The sequence below is a fragment of the Barbus barbus genome (assembly GCF_936440315.1).
Source record: "Barbus barbus genome assembly, chromosome: 1".
NCBI classification, from domain to species: domain Eukaryota; kingdom Metazoa; phylum Chordata; class Actinopteri; order Cypriniformes; family Cyprinidae; genus Barbus; species Barbus barbus.
The window spans coordinates 42,771,534-42,786,131 of NC_136729.1; the positions used below are offsets into that span (position 1 = coordinate 42,771,534).

Consider the following 14,598-nt stretch of genomic DNA (forward strand, 5'->3'; position numbering starts at 1 on the left):
TGATTCTTTCTAAAGACATCATATATATATTTTATTCTATTGACAGCCATAGTTTTATGTGTTTTTTTAGGTCTGTATATCCAACAGCTGTAAAAAAAAAAAAAAATTGTATAGATTTTTATATTTACAGTATAAATAAAGATATATAGTTGCCTTTATATTTGAGGAAGAGAGAGCTTCTTGACTATTCGATTTAGAAAATATGTCTTTTTGCAGCTTTTCAATAGTGGCCTGTTGAGTGGTGACTGGCGTCCTGATGCTGAGATCTGGCCCCTGCAGCACATAATATTAGATTTTATTTTAGGGCCAGTCATAATATGAGATGTTGTTTTGATCACTGGCGATTGTGTATGCGTGTGCGTGGGGTCTCGGTGTTAAGTGTCTAACACGTGCGGCTGCAGCTCTAATTCAAACTATGGCAAGGTTATGACTGCCACTTAACTGCGGTGAGGAAGACATTGCTTAGAAGCTAATAGGCAGTGGATTGTTGAGAGACCTTGTCCTTGAGTTGCTCTTCGCTCAGTCGTTCCAGCTCCTCGACCTCTACACAATCCTGCAGCAAAAGAGAGGGAGAGATGAAGAGAACAGAGAGGTGCTGAGGGATGAATGTGTAAGAACAACAGGAAAATAAAATAAAGGAAATGCACAGTCCTTCAGAGTGTCCTAGAGAAGATGCTCTACCTGATCTTTCCTCCATAGGTAAACTACAGGAGAATGCAACAATGGATTCTTATTATATTGTGTGCATTGACTGATTTCCTCTATTCTTCTTGTTCTTTTGTAGTGGAAAACAAAAGCAAGGTCTCATGCAAGGTGTGAGCGTTAATCACAAGCATTGAAACACACACTGCACTTTATATTCTGGGCATGTTTTATAAAACATGCTGTGATGATTGGTTTAGCAGATAACCAAGAATATAAACCCAAAACTAAGAAACGAAGCATTGAAACATGACAAAACAGAAGGCTGTCTTTATCAAGGCTACATAGCAAACTGTAACTGTAATAAACAAAATATAACATTAAATCATGATCAAACCATGATCCAATTAAACGATGCATTATAAAACTGAGCAAAGAATCATAATCAAATTAAATATTTACATCTTAGTACTAATTTTGATCTTTTTTTCTCCTCCTTTTTCTACTTTCTAAATAATTTGAGTATGACAGAAATTCAAAACTGAGACAGCCTTGATTGGATTCAAGATATTAGGGGAAGCGAACGGACAATGAAAGCTTTTCAACAGGTGCTTGTAATGCTCTCAGAATACTGAAACCATTAAATCTCAATCTACACTCTCAGAAAAAAAAGGACCAAACAAAGCTGTCAAATGTAGACTTTAGGTATTAATATGTACTTTTAAAAGTGCTAAAACATACCTTTAAGGTACTACTGTCAGGGCTGCTGCTGGCCAAATGGGTGCCCTAAGCAGGATTGCATTGTTGTGCCCCCCTCCTTCAAATATTATGGAAGTAAAAAAAAATTGCGGTTACCATGGCTACAAAAACAATGATTTTTGGTTTTATTCTTGTTAAAACCATGGCTAATATTCGTAAGGGGACATGGAAACTCAGAGAGAATATTAGATGTCAAAAACAAAAACAAAAAGTGGATTCCATTGCAAAACAAAAAATCCACATACAGGCACATAGCAAGCGAAGTACAAAAACTTTTATTAGACAGAGCTACATATTAAAAAACACCTAAGCGTATCAGCCCAAGCAGGCCTTCGTTGCTATGTGAGGGCCTGGATGTGGATTTTTTGTTTTGCAATGGAATCCATTTTTTGTTTTTGACATTTTGTTCCCGCTCTGGAGCACCCATAGTCTCGCTTGTGATCACTTGACGTGCCCCTGGTCTAGATCATTTTCTTCTTTGAGTAGAATATTAGATGTGTTGGTGAAATTATTTCCGACATTAAAACACGTTATTAGCGTCAACAGCCAAAAAATTTCATAGGATTATGAAGTGATGCACGGGCTTCGTTTTCACTTTTTCTTTTTTTTCGGCGCGGGATTGATGTCTTTTCACGGGCATAGTTGTCTATCAATTATGATAATTTGCATTCAGATGCAAACATGAGGTGCGAGCGGTCGCGGATGTGGAAATGGCGTGTCAAGTTGTTTTTTTTTTTTTAGTAACTGGGATGGTGCCCTCCTGGGAGTTGGTGCCCTACGCAAACTACGTACTCTGCGTATTGGGAGCGGCGGTACTGACTACTATGCAGTGCTGGGTAGTAACTGATTACATGTAATCTGGATTACAGTTACTTTTTTTTATAGATTACATTATTACATATTATTAACACAATGGTAGTAAATTATTCATAATTTGATTTGCCCTCATTTTCACCCCTTAAATGTTCCTTTCTAAAATTCTACTGCTTATAGTTCATTCATGAACCGCAGTTTAAGAAACCCTGGCATAATGTAATGTTTAATACACTTCAAGATGTTGATAACAAAGAATGGAATATACTTTTGGGTCAAAAGTAATCTAAAAGTAATCAAAAAGTAGTCAGTATACATTATCCAACAGATTACATTACAAACTATAATTTCCGTCACGTAATTTGTAATCAGTAACAGACTACAATTTGTAAGTAATCTACCCAGCACTGCTAGTACAGTATGTACCATTTAGGTGTAAACAAGGTATGAAAAAGCACCTTTTTAGTTTTTGTACCTTAGGGTACCGCCCCAGTGACAGCTTTGTATTGTGTGGAGATAAAGCTGAGAAACCGCACTACTTAGTATGATCCCTGAGCTTCCTCTTAACCTGTGCATTAACTTTACCAATGCTGTGGCACTTAAAATGAAAGGTCCATTACAGAAAGTAGCAGATATTCAGAGCTCAGGAGAGCTGAAGAAGAGAATGTGAATAATAGCAGCGTGTAGAAAGTGGAAAACTGTTCTATTTTATCGTGCTGTGTATAACATGCTGCTGTGTTCTGAGCTTTGAGCACCATCAAGAGTACAGCGAGAGTCTTGAGACGAATAAGGGTCAGACGTGTCAAGGATTTCAGAGACCCAGCAGGCCTAACCATCAGGGAGCCTTTTACTTTAAAAAATAAATAAAAAATGGCAGATAAAGAAGTGTGAACTTCAAGCTCACTGCAACCGGAGGTACATCCTTACGTTTTCACATGGCACATTTAAAAAGTGCACCCCAAAATGCATGTACAGGAGGCTATTAAATAAGGTTTTGCTGACCTCTCTCTCCTTTTCAAGCAGTGCCAGCGTCTTGTCAACCTCTCTTTGGAGTTCATCAATCTGCAGCACTTTCAGCCGATGCTCTTCTTCCTACACACACACACGAACAAAGGCAACTGAAGGTGAGACGCACAGGGAGGAAAGGCTTTGTTAAAAGTGTCAAGCGGATGCCTTTGCATAATGCATATCACACCTTTGAGATGATCCATTAGCAGGTTGTGGTGTGGAAGCCGCTAAATAAGCTGACTTGACTCCACAGAAAAGACACAATATCCTCTCATCCTTTCTTTATGAGTGGACAGTGGATGAACAATCAAAGCCCAGTGGGTTTAGATTATCCCGAGCGGGACCTAGTCATGAGGGGACCTTTAACCCCCACCCCACGTTTGTTCCTTCAACCCAGACATTGATTTATAATTTTAATATCTCTAATTTCCACCGCAGCGGCGCTTTCCAAATGTCATTTTCCAATTTGTGTCAAACCGCGTGACCATTTTTCTTAATACGGTTTATGACAATCTCAGCGACAGGGCGTATATGCAATTCAGATGGAGTGTCGTACAGACACGGACGCAGCCGCCGTCGCCTGTTTGTGTGTTTATCTTTATCAACGGCTCGACATTTTAGGATGGGGACGCAGACTAAGAAGCTGTCTGTTTATGACGGGGGGAAAAATTGGGTTTGCTGAGCAAAATGGCTGCAGGGGACGAAAATAATAATTCGGCCGTAAATCTGGTAATTACGTTTACCGTAATAAGAGTTATGATGGCGGTAATGATAATCTATTAAAATATGCATCAACATTAAGAGCTGGAAATGGAATGTGGGATGGGCTCGTAGTCGTTATTGGAATATTTATGATTTGTTTGAATATTTATGAGCAGCGTGGACTCTTTTCACAGACAATGATGCTTTTCCATGCTTATTAACCTCGTAAATCTAGCAACTTTTATATTTTCATTATTAGAAAAATGAATGTACATTTATAACACTATACTTTGTGTTATATAGCACTGGTATTAAATTACAGATAACTAGATAAGAGTGTTTTTAACACAATGTCTGAGGAAGTGATTATGCAATCTTATCCAAAATATAATTCTTGTGGTTATGAATGTAAAATCTGGTTAATTTGTTGTCAGTATTCCACTTATATTCCATTACACTTGTGTCTTCAGCATATATATATATATATATATATATATATATATATATATATATGTATATATATATATATATATATGTATATATATATATATATGTATATATATATATATATATATATATATATATATGTATGTATATATATATATATATATGTATGTATATATATATATATATATATATATATATATATATATATGTATGTATGTATTAGAGCTAGGCGGTATATCGAGTTTGTACGATATATTTTTTAATAGGCGATACGGTATGAAGCAATACCGTTAATATCGATATAGCCTACAGTAGTTTAATACAAGCACATCTGAAAAAATATCTGCATAATACAATTTCTTCTAAACATGTGACAAGCTTTATATGAAGGGTTTAAACTTGTAAGATATAGTATAGCTATAGTTTATAGTTTCAGTTTAAAGCAGCTCTGACAGAAAGGCTGAGTGTGAAGCTGACAGAGATGCTACTCGCGCTGTTTAATGTGTTTGAGATGTGCCGTTTTCCTTAATGCATAACTTACATTTCACAAGTATAGCCTATTCTCCATCTGTAAATGTTAGAAAGCCATGGAAATATTTCCATTTTGCTGTCAGAAGTGCATGAGCTTTTGCTTTGCTATTCTTCGCTAAACTTCACAGACTTCATTTAGAACGAGCACCGCCGCACACATGCACGCCAAACAGACAGAGCGCAATGAAATAGGAGCGCAATAACTCCATACATTTTGCTGAAATGAATTTTAAACCTACAATAAGTGTATTTGTATGATAGCACGAACTGTATAGTATAACGGGGTAATCAAAATAGCCTTTTTACTCAATTAGTCTGTGCTTTTTTATTATTTTAATTTTTAGTTTAGTAAATTTAACTTCTGCTTTAAAAGCAAAGCATTATTTTTGTTTTTAGATCGCAATGTTACAATGTTAGAATGTAATGTGATTTTAACCCTTTTTTGCACATAACATAAGCCTACATGCTACATTCACTTTATTTAATTCACATACAAAATACCGAGATATACCATATACCACAAATCAGCCAAAAAATACCGAGATATGAATTTGTGCTCATATCGCCCAGCCCTAATATATATAGAATCTCTCAATATTTTGTCATAGAAAAGTCCGAAATATTATGAACGATACTGATTTTTGCTACTGGAGCAAATGGGAACACAAACATTATTTCTGTTATAGTTTCCATTCATCACTATAGTAGTTTACCCAACTAAGACAACTTCCACTTCTGAGAAATATGAAAAGGCTAATGGGAAGAAAGGTTTGGCGGTGGTACCCTGAGGTTGGCGCGGTGGAGCTCCTCTCTGACGCCATTGAGCTGCTCTTGAAAGAAGGATCTCTCTTTCTTCCACTCCTCTTCTCTTGCTTTCAGCTCCTCGTGCCCTCCAGAGCCGACACCATTCCTGTAGGTACACACACACACATTATGGGTCATACAAAAGTTTAAAAGCGAAGGAAATGGATTCTATCATCTCTCATTTTGGCCAAATTCAAAGGCCCCTTACAGTACAGACCCTCAGCTAACAGTAGAACAGTTCACCTCTACTGACCTTTACCTTCAGCCTTCATACGGCTATTGACCCACGCTGAGCGACGTTCTGAGTCTTGCTTCTCGGTCGAAAAAAAGGCAAAAAATAAAAGGAACAAGTTGTCGGAAATGAAATTTCAATTCATCCATCCAAAAAGAGCTGGTGAGGAGAGCAGGGGGATCAATAGTGTTTAGACAGCAGAGCAGATTTTCTAAGAGCCGAATCAATAGGAAGGAGAGAGGGAAAAATACCTCGGCTTTTCTTTGGGTGTTGCAGTAAATACGAACAAATCAGTGGCCTTAGGCTAAATGGATTGACCAGCCGTTTCCAACTCCTGTGCTGTAAATAAAGATCTATTGGGAAAGCTGTGCCCGGGTCCCTGAGAGGGGGGAGAGACGGCCACCGTGCCGAAGCACTCTCACACACACCTGCACTTAACCTGGACGCACGCAGCGAACTGACACACGGAGGAACCGCCCTCAGACGTGACATCATTAATCATGCGCTGCGGTGATCCCAACTAAACACTTACTGCTGTTTTTCTAACTTTGGGTCCCGGGGCTCTTTTATTAAAACTAACAGATTTATATATGAAGATCGATTAAAAATGACTTTATTATTAAATTTAGCTATTTTTCAAAGGCCTTGACCTTTGAATGTACAGGCTTGTTTTACCCTTGATCCAGATCCAGACTATCCATCTTCAGTTATGAAAATCCATCATAAAAATATGAAGTTGTGGCATCATTTTCCCAATGAACATTTACTCACGGAGTCATTTTACCATGACTGCTTTTTTCCCAAAGAGGCGACATGCTAGAGATAGGTAATAGAAGGCAACAAGTAATAATATTAAAGGTAAACAAACAAACAAGGTAAATCAATGTAAATAAATAAATATTTATTTCTATTGTGCATTATTTCCAATCCAGCTGCTATTTTGTCAAATTTCGCAAAAATGCTATTATTTAATTGCGAACAATGAAATGAGCCCAGATGAACACGATTTATTTTATTATTACATATTAAGGTTTTAATTGTAATTTATTTTACAGAATGTTATTAAACATGTCATTTGAGATTTGCTGGGAATTTGAAACAAAACAAAAAAAGATCAAATAAAATAAAAATTAATATAGTTAGTGGATAAGTTAACTATTAAGAGTGTTAAAAAAAACCTGGGCGTAATTTAAAAAAATGACCCTACTATATACAGTCGTGAAAATTATTATATTTAGCATTTCTGACATGTAATTCCAATGTTCATTACTATATTGTTATTATAAGAATATAAATGAACGTTTAAAAAAAATCCATAATTTTCAGAATGTCAAATCTATTTATTTTAAATGTCCAGCTCAATAATAGATTCTGAACCGCAGACTTTCAGTGTGGTCTCAGACTTTTGGATCTCACAGTATGTTTATTTTACATTTCCACTCAGCACTTCTGAATGATAGTTCTCTCTCCATTTACAGCTGTTGCCGTGAGGAGAGTGATCCTTAATGAAGAGGTTGAACTTGGCCACCTCCGTGACTATGGTCTAATTACTGACGAACACCACAGGCTAGCGAGGGCAAACTGTGCAGAAGTGCATGATACATGAGCACGCTCCGCACTCCTAAACAAAACAAAAACATATCACAAAAGCCAAAGCAATAAAAGTACCGTCTCGCTCCAAAAGAAAACATTAATCAATAAAATGGAGAGAAATGTGGAAATAAACGTATGAACTGTGCTATTGACCCTCGCAGCAGGGCTGAGGGTGGACTCACTGATTTGCCATGTTTGGTCAGGTTACATGGATTAAGATCTTCTACAGTGTCATGATCAGCCCATTCCACAAAAAGAATGAGTGAGAATGACTGAAAAATAAAATAAAATAAAAAATATACAAATAAGTCATTTTTATATGTGCTTTAATAGTACATTTTTTATTTTAAATCAGATTTAGTTTTAAATACTTCAACTGAAAATAAAACATAAATAAAATTCTGTGTAAAAAATCTAAAAATAAGTAATCTTGTTATGTGCTTTATTTTTAATATTTCGATTTAGCTTTAACTGATTATTTTATTTTAGTCTTATTAAATTACTACTTCAACTTATTAAAATTATATTGAATAAAATTATATTTTATATGTACAAATAAAATATATTATATTAAACAGCCATTCTGTTATGTGCTTTATTTAGCTTTTTAATATTTCAATTTAGCTTTAGTTTTTATTTCAGATTATTTTAATACTTAAATAAAAAGTTTAAATTATGCAATTATACAATTATATGCAAAAAGTATAAAAAGGTAATTTTATGCATTTTATTAGTTTTTTGTTTTAATTATTTTGATTTAGCTTTAATTTATTTTTTTTATTATTTTTTTTGTTTTTTAGTAATTTTGATACTTCAACTTAAAAAAATAAACAAATAAATAAATAGAATTAAAAAAATAAATGTGATTTTTTTTATTAAATTTTAAAAAAATGTCCACAATTCATAGTATCAGTGCATCATTGCCACAAGTACAAAGTTGAAAATTTCTACTTCCCAAGCTGAACTGAACGTTGAACATGCCAAGGAACAATTTTATTAATGAGCAAAGGAAGAGGCTGTGCTTGTAAACAGGAGTTTTTTTTTTTTTTTACTTTGTGAAGAGTCGTTTGGTTCAGGATGTGTTTGCATATTCAGTGCTGATATATTCTGCTGCAAAGGTCACTGTAGACTGGGCTGAGACTGCAGCTGCTGGAGGAGCAGAGGGACATCACAGTTCAGCTAAACGCCCTCTCAAGAACATTACCTTAATGATAGCATTCCTCACACCCGATCAGAGCCAGAGAGAACAAAATGAGTCAAAAAGAACATTCTTTGACCCAGATTCCTTGATTGGACAGAGGTGTTAAAAAGCACCCTTTCAAAGTCTGCCTTAACAAACCAGGAAAGTTCAACTTCCTAAAGTTTTTAAGAGGACATATTTTAACTAAAACTCGCTTGGACAAAAATAATCCATGTTCATTGCCTTAACTCATGCAACTACTGTACATGTTCAGAATTCGTATTGGTTTAGTACTGACTTTATTAAATGTTCATTAGTGTTGCATCTTACACCAAGCATTACTATTATTAATGCTCTTGCTAATCATTACATGGCTCTCTGGAATATTTGATTTTGATTGGTTGATCATGGCCTTCTGTGGTCAAATATTTTGAAAATGACCACTTGATTGTATATTTGACCACTCTTTATCAGTTTTTCTACATACTGTAGCTTTAGCTCACAGATGCAAAATAATCTCCATCAGGTTGATATTAGGGCCCTTTGCTTCATGCTGGCATCCTGATTTTGTCATATTGACCAGCTGGTACGTTATTTTTTATGAAATAAACTTAAATAAACACTCTGTGCACTATAAAGCCAATGCTGTGAAAATGCATGACAGATTTGTATGGTTTATCATCAGACACTTTGGAAACACAGAGCTCCACTGGAGACAGCAATTTCATCCAAACAGTCCTCACTGTGAGGTCCATCTGCAGATGTTTCCTCAGGTCTGGACAGTAGCTTGTGTCCAGAGGCACTCCGGCATGCAGCCGCCGCGGGCCATTCTCTAAGTGCTCTTTACTCTGAAAACACAGCAGGTCTCCAGGGGCCAGGATGAGTGCAGGGCCTCCCAGACCTGCACAACACTTTGAATAATAAATCCATACATCATAAGGACACGGTCAGAGCTTGATTCACGGCAGTAAAGCGCTGAGGTATTAGCTTTAATAACACAGGCTGGAGTCAGGCACTTGCTCTTTCCCGACAAATACGGGCAAATCAATTAATTCCACTGACATTCCCCCCGAAAGCACACAATATAAATTCCACGTGGCCACGACTTTTGTGTTTTTGTTTTAGGAAGAAGGGGCGAATGTGTGAGTAATTTCTTACTTTTATGCCCTAATTTCTGAAATATTCCACTGGCTAGCACATTTGTTATTGTTGAGAACTTTGTCTTAAAGGTTATAGGATCTGGAGCGCAGGAGAAAGACAAGTAGCTCGAGCTGAATCTCTCTGTTATCAGAAAGCATAAGGTGCTCTATTCTCCTGCTGTTGATATTCTGCACATAATGATGGATAGAAGCATCAGCCAGGCCTATCAATCCCCAGAGACTTATGCAGCACCGCTTCAAGGGTAAAACATAGCTCACACTTGGAGCGCTAGTGCTAATGGCCGTAGGAAGAAATCAGGGGAGTCTGGTTGGAAACACTGAAGAAACACTGACAATAATAGTGACAAGAGAACAGGAAATCACTAGAATCTTTTGAAATGGACTCAAAGTTTGGATGTCACCATCTTGGGTCACACTACCATTCAAAAGTTAGGGGTCAGTAAGATTTCTTAATTTTTTTGGAAAGAAATTTCTATTGCAAAGCTGCATTTCTGTGATCAAGAATACAGTAAAAACAGTGAAATTTTATTACAATCTAAAAATCCTTCAGAAATTATTCTAACAATCTGGGCCCGTATTCACAAAACATGTTATCTTAGCACTAAGAGTTCTCCTTAATAACAGTAAAAAAAATTTAACTACGAGTTTTCTCTTAAAACCTATTCACAAAGCTGCTGAGACAAACTTTTACTAAGGAATAAAGAGAAGTCTTAAGCTAAGAGTAAGGGCAGGGTTGACCTCGTTGCTATGGATGATATCAGCATGCTTACTAACTATGCACACAGTGATCCATTATTTTTAAGATTTTCTCTTAATTCGGCGAGTTATAAACTATTTTTAGCCTTAAGGTGTTTTGTGAATACGGGCCCTGATTTGCTGCTTTTTAAATGGCAGTCACTTGAGGTGATGAAGCTGGATTTTGAAACATGCTAAATGGTTAAGTTATTATTTAGCAAGACTGTAACCACTTAAATCGGTGATTAAAAAGAGCATTTTGGCAATTCCAGATAATTTACCATAGAAATATGATGTTTATGATGATATGCGCCCCCTATAATCCGATCGCCATTAAGGTCGGCATGCTTCTTTATTATCATATGCAGCATGTGCTCACCTAGTTTCGTGAAGTTTTGAGTTTTCATTTAGGATTTATACGCTTTTGGGTAGATTTGGCCACATCTATTATAAACAACCCTGGTATAGCTAACCAAAGTGTAAAGTTGTAAAGTGTAAAGTAAAACATGATGTTACCGGTGTTAAGCTGCAAACACAGGTTACGTCATTTGCCCACCACGGCACCGCCCCCCACCATCGTTTTGATTTTTTTTTTAGTATTGAAAATCATTTAGCTCAGTTAGATGAAAGACACTGCAATTAAAAACTGAAATTTTATTACAATATCAATGCTCAATGCAGCATGCCAAATGATAGTGGCATCACAGATCAGGAGCAGGAGTCAGATTTAATTTATCACGTGAGGAAAGTGAGTCGAGCTGACTGACAAGAAGAGTGAGATGAGAAAGACAAGACGATGGCAGAAGGTTTAGTTTAGAAACTAAATGCAAAAGCGCCTGTTTGGCAATATTTCGTATTTTGAAAAGCCTGTTGACTTTTGCCATTTATTTAGGTGATTGTGGAAGCTTTTTTAAACATTTGTTTCTTATTTATTTAGCTCCACAGTGTTTACTGATTTTTACTTTATTTAAACTTTGTGTATTTTATTTATTTTATTTTACATCAAGGTGTATATGCCATTCCCCCAAGCTTTCTTATTCATTTTGCTAATAAACGTTCTATCTTTCTTATTTATTCGCTTCCACAGTGTTTGTTGATTTTCAGTTTTATATATTTATGTAAACTTTGGGTAGCCTAAGTAATTCGTTATTTTACATTAGGCATATAGCATGGTGTATTTTTATTTGTTTTGTTAATAAAAGTTCTAGGAGTTTGACGTTGTATTTTACTGTTGCTTGAATTGAATCAACGCCGAATTGCCGCTAATTTGAGAGTGAAAGTAAAATGTGCACTACGCTTATACAAGCTATTTAAAAGCGAAGGAATGCGAGGAAAAGAGGGAAAACTCAAATGAACAATTGCTTGATGCCGAATTGCCGCTAATTTGCAAGTGAAAGTAAAATGCGCACAGTGCTTTTACAAGCTATTTAAAAGTGAAAGAAAGCGAGGAAAAGAGGGAAAACTCAAACGAACTAACTTCCCCCAACTGTGATACCGGTATTACTCGTATTGTCACACATCGATCAACCTGTGGGAAAATTTTCTAACCGTCACAACCCTACTAGAGATTCCAGAGAATTGTACTGCAGTGGTTTTGTTGAGTTTGAGCGAAAAACCTAGGACTAGTTTGCAAAAGTAGATTTTTCAAATAATCTCCAATATTTAAACGATTTGATTGACATCAGCTGTCCTAGAGGGAAACTTGTTCAGAATGAGGAGCTCTAACATATTATATGAATAATGTGTGTGTGTGTGTGAAAATTCGCACAATATGGAATCATTTACACACTTGAAAAATGCAATATCGTATTATAATGCCACACAGTGGTCAAACCATTGAAAAGCCTTTTAGGAAAAGTGGCCCTGCCAATTTCGAATGTTTTGCCATTGTTTTTTTGATAATTACTGATTCTCAGTCTCCAGTGAATTTTTCTGTGCTGCGTTTGGTTTGAGCAAAAATCCTAGGACTAGTTTGCAAAAGTAGGTTTTTCAAACAAAATCCAAAATAGCATGATAGAAATAGAAATAGCAAATAGAAAATTTCATGATAGAATCCAACAAGTGTGTTTTGTTTGTCTTGAGCCAAGGCTTCCCATGATATAAGAGACTTGAGTCTGTGACGAGCGGTTTAGGAGTTTTGCGATTACGTACTTTTGATCGCCGTAGCGCCCCCATCATGACCATCAGGGCAAGCCTTGGTGATGTTGTAGATGGGGTGGGCAATACCACCCTTCAAAGTTTCAGGTCTATACACCTTACAGTTTGTTCTGCCTGATCACTTTTAAAAATCTTAACAATTAAAGGACTAGTTAAACTAAAATGTAAATTATTATCTTGAATTAGTGAAACGTTCTGAAAAACTTTCAGATTTTCTTTGCCATATTGTCCTAGCTTATTGTAATCACAGTAAGCTAGACTGTGTTTGCATTAACCTAATGTTAACCTTTCCAGCATGTGAGTATCTAGGTCAGTGGTCGGCAATAGGCGGGCCGCGGGCCAAAAGTGGCCAGCAATAATATCTGGGCCGCGCCCGTAGCCAGATTATTTTGATAGCGGCTAGTTCTGAAATAGAGCTGTCATGACAGCAACAGTTACTCACAATCAGAGTATGTGAACGGAGCGCGAGTGGAGCGGTGTGAATTTGAATGGAGCGAAGAGCGGATTTTTTAAAAGTTGGAGTGTCGTGGTTTTCACTCGCTCCGAGAGCGCTCCATCACCGCTCCTTCACGAGTACAATTCATGCCAACGACCTGTAATATAACTGCATATTTAGCAAGAATTCACATGTTAAACATATTTAGCTAGCTAGATAGAAAAGCATCACTCAAATCAGAAAGAATGTGAAGGCTATGATGACTGCAGTGGATATGAGCAGGAAGTTATATTTCTCAAGGAATTTGTTCCTTCTGAATATTTTAAACTGACAGCTGACTTTTTTTCTCAGAATTGCATGATATAAACTCGCAATTGTGAGATAAAAAGTCATAATTCTGAGATATAAACTCGCAATTCTGAGAACATATCAGTCTTTTTCCCCCTCAAAACTGGACTTTAACTCGCAATTCTTACTTTATAACTTGCAAGTTATAAAGTAAAGTTTATATAAAGGAAGTTTATATCTCACAATTCTGTGAAAAAAACCAAAATCATAATTGTGAGTTAAAAGTCACAATAGGCTTTTTAAATTTTTTATTCAGTGGCGGAAACGGGCTTCCATAGAACTGTGATATTTAAAACATCCTGAAATACTTTAGACGCGGAGCGGTGTTTCGGATATCAGTGAGCACGGAGTTGAGCGGGAGTGGAGTAATTATTAAATGCTCGGAGCACAGAGGGGAAATTGTTGACGCTCCACTCCGCTCACATACTCTGATCGGATACCGCCACACAAATGTGGCTATTTGTTAATGACCGTTGCAGGATTTTACACAGAGTAACAGCTCACTCCCAGTTACAAAATACATTGTAACAGTCAGTCACAGGCAACTTTGGTTGCATTTTTCATAAATTAATATCTTACATTATCCTTCGGCTATGTTCTGGCCCGCCAACTAGTGGTGAACTTTTTTTTTGGCCCGATGCCAAACTTACTTGCCGACCCCTGATCTAGGTATTCATTATCTTCAGTGGAGCCGATCGGTCATCTATGCCAGTTAATGACCAGAAATGTCCAGCTTGGACCACCACGTAAAACCATCATCAACCATCTACATCTGTTTTCCAGCACCGTCTACCTTTGAAATTTACCTCTCCATCCACTGTCCACTAATGCACCGTTCATAAATATTGTCTTATCACTATTTTCATCATCATCATTTTTCCCCAATACTCTCCCAGGCAGGGAAATTCTGAGGCAATTACCGAAGTAACAAGTGAAATGGGAACAAGAAGCACTAGAAAGAGAGGGTTGCCATGGAAACGGTGTGAGGGGATCAGATTGCATGCGCGGTGGTCAGGTGAACCCCCTCCCCTCAGTCCTACTGCATACAGCG

General features: G+C 36.7%; 1 pseudogene across 1 annotated transcript in view; it reads right to left on the reverse strand.

Moving 5' to 3' along the window:
• Positions 1–14,598, reverse strand: part of LOC306870409 — a 202,268-nt pseudogene that overhangs the window by 55,571 nt on the left and 132,099 nt on the right. The window contains exons 7-9 of the transcript in view: positions 5,686–5,812; positions 3,217–3,306; positions 497–553 (exon numbers count right to left, since the gene is read on the reverse strand). The product of the transcript in view is annotated as an uncharacterized misc_RNA (transcript). The remainder of the gene's footprint in view (positions 1–496; positions 554–3,216; positions 3,307–5,685; positions 5,813–14,598) is intronic.